The sequence below is a fragment of the Sturnus vulgaris genome, chromosome 15 (assembly GCF_052056855.1).
Source record: "Sturnus vulgaris isolate bStuVul1 chromosome 15, bStuVul1.hap1, whole genome shotgun sequence".
Classification (NCBI taxonomy): Eukaryota; Metazoa; Chordata; class Aves; order Passeriformes; family Sturnidae; genus Sturnus; species Sturnus vulgaris.
The window spans coordinates 1,841,073-1,850,690 of NC_142257.1; positions in this window are offsets into that span (position 1 = coordinate 1,841,073).

Sequence of the window (9,618 nt, forward strand, 5' to 3'; positions counted from 1 at the left end):
GCTCTGGGGCTGTGGGGAGCCCCCGGCACGCCACGGTCGTTGGTGACACCTCGTGACAGGATGTCACCAGGTCCCCGTCCCTCCCCAGCTCGGTGCTGTTGCTGCACCCCAGTTGTGGGGCGCATCCGAGTGAAGCAGCCACAGAAATCGCAGAGCTGGTCAAGGGCAGACAACCCTAAACTGTCCTGGGAGCAGTGACCAGGCAGGGAGTGACCACTGGACGCTGTGGCTGCAGCCAGGCATGTGCTCAGAGCCAGACACTATCACAAACATTTCCCTCCAAAACAAACAAAATCGCTAAATAAGGGCTAAGGAATCCTGAAAACTTCCTTTTTAGCCTGGCAGGAGATAACGCTGCCTCTGGAGTTTCGTTTCTGCATCCCTCTGAAGCAACGCTGCTCTCCCAGAGACACATGCCACTCTGCTGGCCCTGGCTGCTTGCTGTGCTTCTAAAACCGCCCTGTACCACAGAAAAGGAGAAAAGAAAGAATTGTTTTCACCCGGATTACCCCAATGGCAGCTGCAGGTGAGTCCCTGGCTGGATGCAGCTCTGTGACCCTCCCAGGGCAGTGCCAGACTCCTGCCTTTGTCAGCAATTAAACTCTTAGCAATGTTCAATCTTATCTGACACTCATCAGCTCTTGGGCTCTGAAGCGTTTTCGTGATCCTGCCTCATTTTTCCTGCAGTACCAGGAAAAATGGTTCTGGGTGCCAGGGCCGGGTGCCAGGGCCAGGTTCCCCAACTTTTGCTGTCTTTGTGTCTTTGCCCCCCTGTCCCCACACCACAGGTCGTTGGGTGTCCATTTCGCGCCCTGGCTGTGCTGGGGATATTTATAGAGAAGGGAGGAAGTTTGGTGGTTTAAAGCAGAGGGGTAGATGAGGCACTAGAAGCAGGAAATGAGATGAAAAGCAGGTTCAGTGGTGTGAAGTTTCTGTCTCGGCAGGGACCTCCCTGAACCCGCGGCTTCCCCGCTCTTCCCACACTCCAGCTATGCAACCACACACTTCAGAGGTTCAAAAATGAAGAAACAAGGAGCAGAAGATCCCGAAGTCACCCCCTCCCACTGCAGACATGTGGGAAAGCAGAGGCGCTGGGAGGAGCTAATGACCTGAGCTAATTACCTGGAGCTTCCCCTGCCCCTAAGATAAATTAAGATAAACGGGGCCATCACTCCCTACGCGCACACCCGGGCAGAGCTGGGACCTGCTGGGTTCAGTTTGTGGCACCGAGGCTTTCACGGACCCACAGGGGCTCAGGAACATTGGCTGGGTCCAAATCCATCCCCACCCTCTGCCCCAGGCTCACCTCGCAGGGAAAACACGGCCAAAAGCTCCTGGAAAAGCAGGGACGAGGAGGAGGTGCAGTAGTGGGAGTGATGAGCACGACCAGAAGGAAAAGCAGAAATTTTGGGAATTACATCTCATCCTCAGCTACCTGTTCCCCCTTTTTTTTATAAGAGCTGAGGTGACAGCTCTAGGAAAAACTAGAGAGGTGTCAGGCAGTGACCAGGTGAGTTTGCTGGGCTGTTTTTGAGTATTGTGGCATCAAATCCAAGAATTAAAAAAAAATTAGATCCTCTATCCTAATAAACACCCTACAGATGTTCAGCCTTGCAGGCAGCACTGGGCCCTGGTCAGAGCAGGAGCAGATTTGGGGTTGTGGTGGGAAATCCCAGCTCTGAGAGAGACAAAGATGAATTCTCTGCTTTGTAACAAGAGTTTTAGCCAAGGCATCCCTGTCTCTGGCAATCCCTCTCCAGAGGCTGCTCCAGGACTCCCTAAATCTGTGACCCAGCGTGCAGGGATCAGCCAGCCCAGTTTACAGCTCCATATTTTGTCTTTTTTGTGCCCTGTTCAAAGAAATCTCAGCCTGGGCTTTGGTTAGGAGGCTGTGCCTGAGGAATCAGGGCAAGGCTGATTTTTTTTGTTGCTTGGTTTTTCTCCCTTGATTTCCTCTCTGGAAATCTTTGCTCTTCTTTTAGGTGTGGCAGGGTGGGCCCAGGGCTTGAGATGATTTTTGACTTTGACTACACAGCCTCAGTGAGTTGGACAAGTGACCACATGTTCAAAGAAAAGGCAGGAATTTGCCTCACATAAAAATAAATTCAATCACCCCAAGTCTCACTGGCTTTTGAGGTTTGCATGACTTTACCTGTGCTTTTGAGCAATTATTAGATTTCCATCAGGTTCAAGGCTTTATATTGGAAGAAATACAGCACCAAACCTCAGAGATGTTATGAACACAGTTCAGTTCGAATTTTTTTGGAGGGGAGAACCCCGAAATGCCTCTTTCTGGGTTCCTTGGACCTGCAGGGTGTCAAAACCAGACAGATCTCCTTTGTTTCATGCCCCAGTGGCCCTGGTGCTTTGTCATCACGCTGATCTTTTCCCTTTTCATAATTGGATGTGTGCTCCCTCCTCGCTGAGTGACATTTGAAGAGCAGCCTGTGGGATCAATGAGAAAGCAGGGCTGGGAGAGAGAAATAATCACTTTTATCAGCCCAGCTGACATAATTGGAATAAACAGCCGGGCTTTTGGGCATGGAAGACTTTTCCTGAGGACTGTGAGGATCTGGGTGCTGTGCCTGCCCAGATGTTTATCACAATCACTCTGGAATTCAGAGATCTGGCCACATCAGGCTCTTGGCAAGAGCTTGGGAGTGACAATCCCCGAACAAAAACAAAGTGTTTGGCGGCAGGGGAATTTGTGAGATTCCTTGCAGGGAAGCGGCGTGGCCGCGATGTGAGGAGGGAGCAGAGGGATCGCTCCTCCTCCAGCTGTGGCTCACATCAGCCCTGTGCCCATCCTGAGCCACACCGGGCACCCTCTGAGCCTGGCACTGCCTGCTCCGAGGGGATCCACTCTGCTTCCCCTCTTTTGGCTGCTGCTTCCCTCCAGATGTGCCAGCTGTGGCTGTGGGGAGGGACGCGGGCACTTTCTGTGGGTCACCTGTGCCTTCCTCTGGGGAATTTTTTGCAGCCTTCCAGTACGTGAGAGAACCTACAGGAAAATGGAGTGACACTGTTTACAAGAGATTGGGCAGATGGGACACAGGGAATGGCTTCAAGCTGCCAGAGAGTAGATTTAGATGGAATATTGGGAAGGAATCCTTCTCTGGGAGGGTGGGGACGTTGCCCAGAGAAGCTGTGGCTGCCCCTGGATCCCTGGAATGTCCAAGGCCAGGTTGGACAGGGCTTGGAGCAGCCTGGGACAATGGAAGGTGTCCCTGCCCATAAGAATTCAATGATATTTAAGGTCCCTTCCAACCCAAACCATTCCATGATTCTCCAGGCTCCCTCAAGCTCCTGCTTCAGAGCAGCCTGGCAGGGTCAGGGCGCTCCGGGCAGGATTTTTTTGGGGGGAGCAGAGTGCAGCCTCCTGACTCCTCATTTCTTTCCCCCTCTTGCCCTCCAAGCCATGAGAGGGAGCCACCCCTGCCTCGCAGCTCCCCGTTAATCTCTCCTTTATTCCTGCTGGGAAGAACAGTGCAGTCACAAATAGGGTTTGAGGGATCAAGTGGAGTTTTTGTTTGCTCCTTTCTCTCTGGAGCTCCCTGCATGGCCAGGAGGGAGCCCAGGGCTCCCTTTGCACTCCCCGGTGTCAGGAGGGGCAGCAGAAGGGACAGGGACACTCCTGCCTCGTTTAAAAGGGGGTGATGATGCCACCTCTGCCCCAAGGACGGTGCCCACCCTGTGCCCTGCAGGGCAAGGGGCAGTGGGAAGGGTTTTACTCCGTTCTGGGGGCTGCAGGATGATGTGAAGTGCCTGGCACAGCTCCTGCCTGACCCTGGAGCTTCCCTAAAGCTCCCCCAGCTCATCCCACCCCAGGGTGCTGTGAAGGTGGGAAGGGAAAACGAGCAAAGCAGGACCTTGTGCCCAGGGCTGGGGGATGCTCTGGTCCCCCCCGAGCATCTCCGGGGTATCCGAGGGTGGGATATCCAGATTTTAACCTCTGCACTCCCAGCACTCACAGGGAAGCAATTTCTGTGTTTTAGACCAAACCAAGGCAAGAGGAAATTGCTGGACAGGAGCCGTGACCCCAGAGAAGAGTGAGGGACTTTGTGTGGAACGTGGCACTGCTGGGACAGCTGAGCACCAGCAACTCATTCCCATCCAAAGACTGAGCTGCTCATCCCTAAATCAACATTGCTGCTTGTCTTGGGGTGACTTTGTGACGCTTGCATCCCTAAACCATCTGTTCTGATGGTGTTGAATATTGAGTTCTGCAGCTTTAAGACTGGTTCCAGGAGTAAAGGGCAGAGCAGAGGTGCACAGTTTGTTAGCAGAGGCTGCTTTACCCCATTTTTTTCCCATTTTTATCAGAGGAAATACTTTCCCCGAACCAGACTGCTTGAATTTGTTTCCTAGAGCGACCCCATTCAGCAATTTCCTCCCAAATTTGCCCTAAACCAGGACACTGGTGAATGCAGGTGAATCACAGAGTGACACAACACCAGGGCAGCAGAGGAAATGGGAGAGAGCAAGGCAGGAACAGATAAAAGATGCTTATCAACGCTTTTTTCTTCTCCTTTATGTTTTTTCCCACAATTGAACACGGTTTTCACAACAGAGATCGCTGTCTCCAGCCCTTGCCTTGTCCCTTGTCCTGCCCCACATCTGATTCATCTGGTTCCGAGGCTGCAGAAGGGGAATTTGCCACACATGGGGGATTTCTGAGTGCTTTCTGCTCCATCACCCCCACCCAGCAGCTCGGAGGGGACACCCAGGTACAGTGGGGCCATAAATTAAATTAATGCAGCCATAAATTCCCAGGAGCCTGGGCTGGAGTTGCACACTCATTCCAAGACTCAAATTTTGGCTGTGTTGAAGCTGCTTTTTGGTTTGAAACCTTTTCCCTGCCTTTCTCCCGGGGTCAGGAGCTGCTCAGACAATTCTCCAATTAGTGGCACCTCCAGTGGTGTAAAGCTCTGACTCCCATAAAGAATGGCCACGGATACAGGAAATATTCCATGGAATATTCCATGGAAACAACACAGGGAGCTCTGCCCTCTCCACCTCTCCACCCAGCAGGGTCTGCTGTGCCCCAAGGTGAGTCCTGGAGCTGAGGACACGGGTCCCTGTGTGCAGGGAGGACACACCTCCACCTCACCCCTAATTTTAGAAGGCTGCTCCACGAGCTGATAGGAAAAGGAACTCGGTGTGCTGGAGTCCAAGAGGAAATTTGGTTTTTCCTGAGAGCTTTCTTATCAAATCTGCCTCGTATCAAACCCAAAATAGCTGAGTGGCTGCTGAGCTTTGCCGAGGGGATGGATTGAAGATTTGCTGCAGGGTGGGATGGCCACGGTGGGTGCTGCCTTGGGGCAAACCCAACAGGGTTTAATTTGCTTTAATCACCTTTTCCTCCTGGATTTCCTGGGCCTTTGCAGTCATTGTGCCCACGATTTTCTGTTTTCCCTCAATGAAGCACAATCAACAATTTCTTTTTTTTTTCCTCCAGGCATATTAAGAGGACATTCACTGGTGTCTGCCTGTTCTTGTGGAACAACTTCACAAAATAATCTCAAAAAAGTTTGGCTTTCTCTGACTCATAAAGGGTCCCATTCTCTCCCCCAAAACCTTGCTGGAAAAAAAGAAAATAACATTTCAAAAGTGGCTTAGGTTGATTGTTGGAATTCTCTGGAATTCCTCAGCCTGGCTGTACCATCAGTCATCCCTTTTTACACAGACACGGGGCAGTTCCCGTGGGAATTGTCCCCGGGATTTTGCTCTCAGCATAGAAGTGAACAAATGCCCGAAAAGAAAGTGGCTGAGTTCTGGAAGATTTGGGGACCGGAGGATCCCTAAAAAGTGACTGCGTTTGAGAAAAACCATCACACTGAGAATCCTGGGAGCAGCCACCCCCAGACCACACAAAGAAAATTGTTTAATTGGCTACCAGCAATTAATTTGCTTAATTAGGGGCCGAGTCTGGTGGCAAGAAGAGCGGGAAGCATGAAGGTACCAAGGTGAGGTGAAGAAGAGGCAGAATTCCCTCTCAGCCTGGCCGTGATGTGAACCCTGCTGAAGGGAATTTCCCTTGTTCCAGGGGAATTCCTCAGCCCATTCCCAGCTCGTCCCGCACATCCCACCTTTAATATTCCATCCCACCTTTAATATTCCATCCCACCTTTAATATTCCATCTCACCTTTTAATATTCCATCCCTACTTTTAATATTCCATCCCGCCTTTAATATTCCATCCCAACTTTAATATTCCATCCCTACTTTAATATTCCATCCCTACTTTAATATTCCATCCCTACTTTAATATTCCATCCCACCTTTAATATTCCATCCCACCTTTAATATTCCATCCCACCTTTAATATTCCATCCCAACTTTAATATTCCATCCCTTCTTTAATATTCCATCCCTACTTTAATATTCCATCCCAAATTTAATATTCCATCCCACCTTTAATATTCCATCCCAACTTTAATATTCCATCCCAACTTTAATATTCCATCTCACCTTTTAATATTCCATCCCACCTTTCAATATTCCATCCCACCTTTCAATATTCCATCCCACCTTTTAATATTCCATCCCGTCTTTTAATATTCCATCCCAATTTTAATATTCCATCCCAACCTTTAATATTCCATCCCAACCTTTTAATATTCCATTCTCATTTTCTCATTCATGAACTGAGCAGCCCCTACAAGTGAAAGGCACCACCCGGGCTCTTTCCCCACCTCAGTCCCTCTGGAATGTCAGACAAACCCTGTTGAACTCCTTAAATAAACCCTATTTAACTCCTAAACAAACCCCGTTTAACTCCTTAAATAAACCCTATTTAACTCCCTAAACAACCCCTGTTTAACTCCTTAAACAAAGCCAGTAATTGCTTTTAGATGGGTTATTGTGTGCGGCACCCACCTCGGAGATGGTATCTGGGACGGGGCTTTGTGTGGTACCGAGATTTTTAATAGCATAGATTACATCTCTGACGAGTGTTTTTATTTGCTGCGCGGTGGTAATTGGGTGATTTTAATCTGGGGTTGATTTTATTTTAATCTTTCTGCATGTTGCCAGCCCTTAGGGAAATGGTGTAAAGCTGTCTCGTGCTAAAATTAGTCCTGGCGAGCTCAAATTCTCCCCTTCCGCCAGCTCCCGGCAGAAATTTGGGATAAAAAATGACTCCAAATCTGACCAGAGAACCTGCAATTCCTACTCCTCCTACTCCAAATATTAACCTTTACCATGGAGACACAGACCCAACTTTGTAGAACCTTGTATCCTCCAGAATTCCTTCCCATTCCTCAGAGAACAGGAATTTTCTCCCTCGGTTCACCAGAAATTATCAAAGGCTCAGCCTTTCTCCTTAAAAAATCCACCCTTGTGCCTGTCTGAGGACTTTTTGATGGCACCCCTGGAGATGCTGCTGCAGAAGAGAAATTCTCCAGGAACCAACCCGTGTGCAGTTCTCTCTCAAAGTCACCTGTGTCCATCTCTGAGTGCAAGAAATCCCTGAGAGACGTTTTCTCCACTTGCATTTCCAGTTCTAGGAATATTTCCTCCTCCAAAAAAAAAAAAAAAGAAAGAAATCTCTTGGCTTTCCTCCTGCTGCTCCCCAGGGCAGAGCAGAAGGCCAGGCCAGGTAAACCAAGATAATAATGAAGATTTAAATGCTTGAGGTGAGCATAACACCGTGCTGGCTCCCTGCCTTCTGCCCAGAATGAAAGAAATCCGTGCAACCTTCCTGCTGTGCCCGCTAAATATTCCTGCAGGGAGCTGAGCCCTGCCCAGCCACGGATTCCTGACTCCTAAGGTCAAAGCCATTTGGTTTCATAATCACTTGTGCAACCCTCTGGTGGAAGTGGGGAGTTGGGAAAGGTGTTGTCTTAGGTGGCAATGCAAGATGTGACCAAAAGCATGAAATCTGTTAACCCAGCTGTGGCAGTGATCCTGATCTCTGTGGGGATCTCTGCTGTTCATGTTCCAGCTGTTAACCCAGCTGTGGCAGTGATCCTGATCTCTGTGGGGATCTCTGCTGTTCATGTTCCAGCTGTTAACCCAGCTGTTGCAGTGTTCTTTATCTTTCCCATCCTTATCTCCAGGGGAGATATCTTCTGTTCATGGGCCGTCTGTTAAAAACCAGGTTATCTTTTTTTATCTTCCCCACAGCCCATCCTCCCTCCAGGAGATCTCTCCTGTTCATGGCCATGCAGTCCCAGGGCAGGGCTGATCAAATTCCATCATCCCATTGGGAGATGCTCCAGCCAGGGCAGGAGCCGAGCATTTCCTACCCAGATCAAAGGGGAGATTTGGAACAGCAGAGCAGCCTTTTCCCACTGGATCCCAGAGGAAAACCAGAGCCTTGCACATCATCCCTGCAGCTTTGGAGGAAAACTGCACCTTGTGCAGGAGCCCTGCTCCAGCAGAACCACATCTGTCACTGCAGGAGGATGCAGCCACCGTGGAATGGGACTGCACCAACCCTGCCTGACTGACGGGGGCACCTTGGATTCTCACTCTGCCCCTGCTCTGGGTTTGTTCTCTGCAATACTGGATTCCTATTTTAATGTTCCTGTTATTCCTATTCCCATATCTTTGCCTGAGCGCCTCTTAATTTCAAAATTATGATAATTTAGAGGGAGGGGGTTTACATTCTCCATTTTAAAAAGAGGCTTCTGCCTTTCTTGGCAGACACCTGTCTTTCAAACCAAAACAGATGTCCTGGAGGAGCAGGTGGAGCAAGGAGGGAGATGCTGCATTGCTCAAATGCAGGGCTGGGTGTAAATGTGGATCTGGGGAGGGATTTTAGGAGAGGAAAAGGCAGAAATGCCACTGGACTCTCATGGGGTGGAATTCCTCTCTCCAGGCTGCTTCAGTTTCACCCGTGGGGTTTCTGAGTTCTCCCCTGAGATTCCCATTCTCCTGAAAATCGCTCTGAGCTCTTCTCCCCACTCCTGCCAGGTCCCTCAGAGTCAGGGGCTGGAGGCTCTGCAAAGCTCAGCCTTGTGCCCAGCCAGAGAGCAGCAGGCATGAATTTCACAGAACTGCACCCGATTTTGGGGGATTTTACAAATGCAGATGCAAACAAATCAACAAAAGCTTCCACAACAGGCACAGGACAGATCCAGTGTCCGATGTCAGAATTTTCATCTGCAAAAGAGCCTTGTCCCTGTCCACACTGAGAGTTCCAGGGTGGCTGTAACTGCCAGACCCTGGTAAGAAACATTTCATAGGAAGGTTTGCATTCCCTCTCCCTGGAAATCTCAGCTCATTCCTATTGCATGAGTTCAGGCAGCTGCCGAGTTCAAGTGGGTGCAGTTTTAAAAGGGAAAATCCTGCTCGAAGCCCAAAATAAATAATTATGGATACAACCATATGAAAAGTAATTCTAAGGCTTTAAATCAGCTAAACGAAAATAAACAGCAGCCCTCTCCTTTACCTGCTGGCAGCTTGAGTCCAGCATTCCCAGCCATGGATGTGGATTTTTTTTTGGGAGCAGGTAAAGGAGCTCGGAGTGGTTGCATCTCTCTGGAATTCGGTGCCAAGGGTAACAACCTCCTCCTTCAGAGCAAGAGTGGGACAAGGAGGTCCCAGCACTGTCACCACCAGCCAAGTCACCCACGCCTTCCTTTCCCCCAAAGATTTAAAGCTCATTAATTA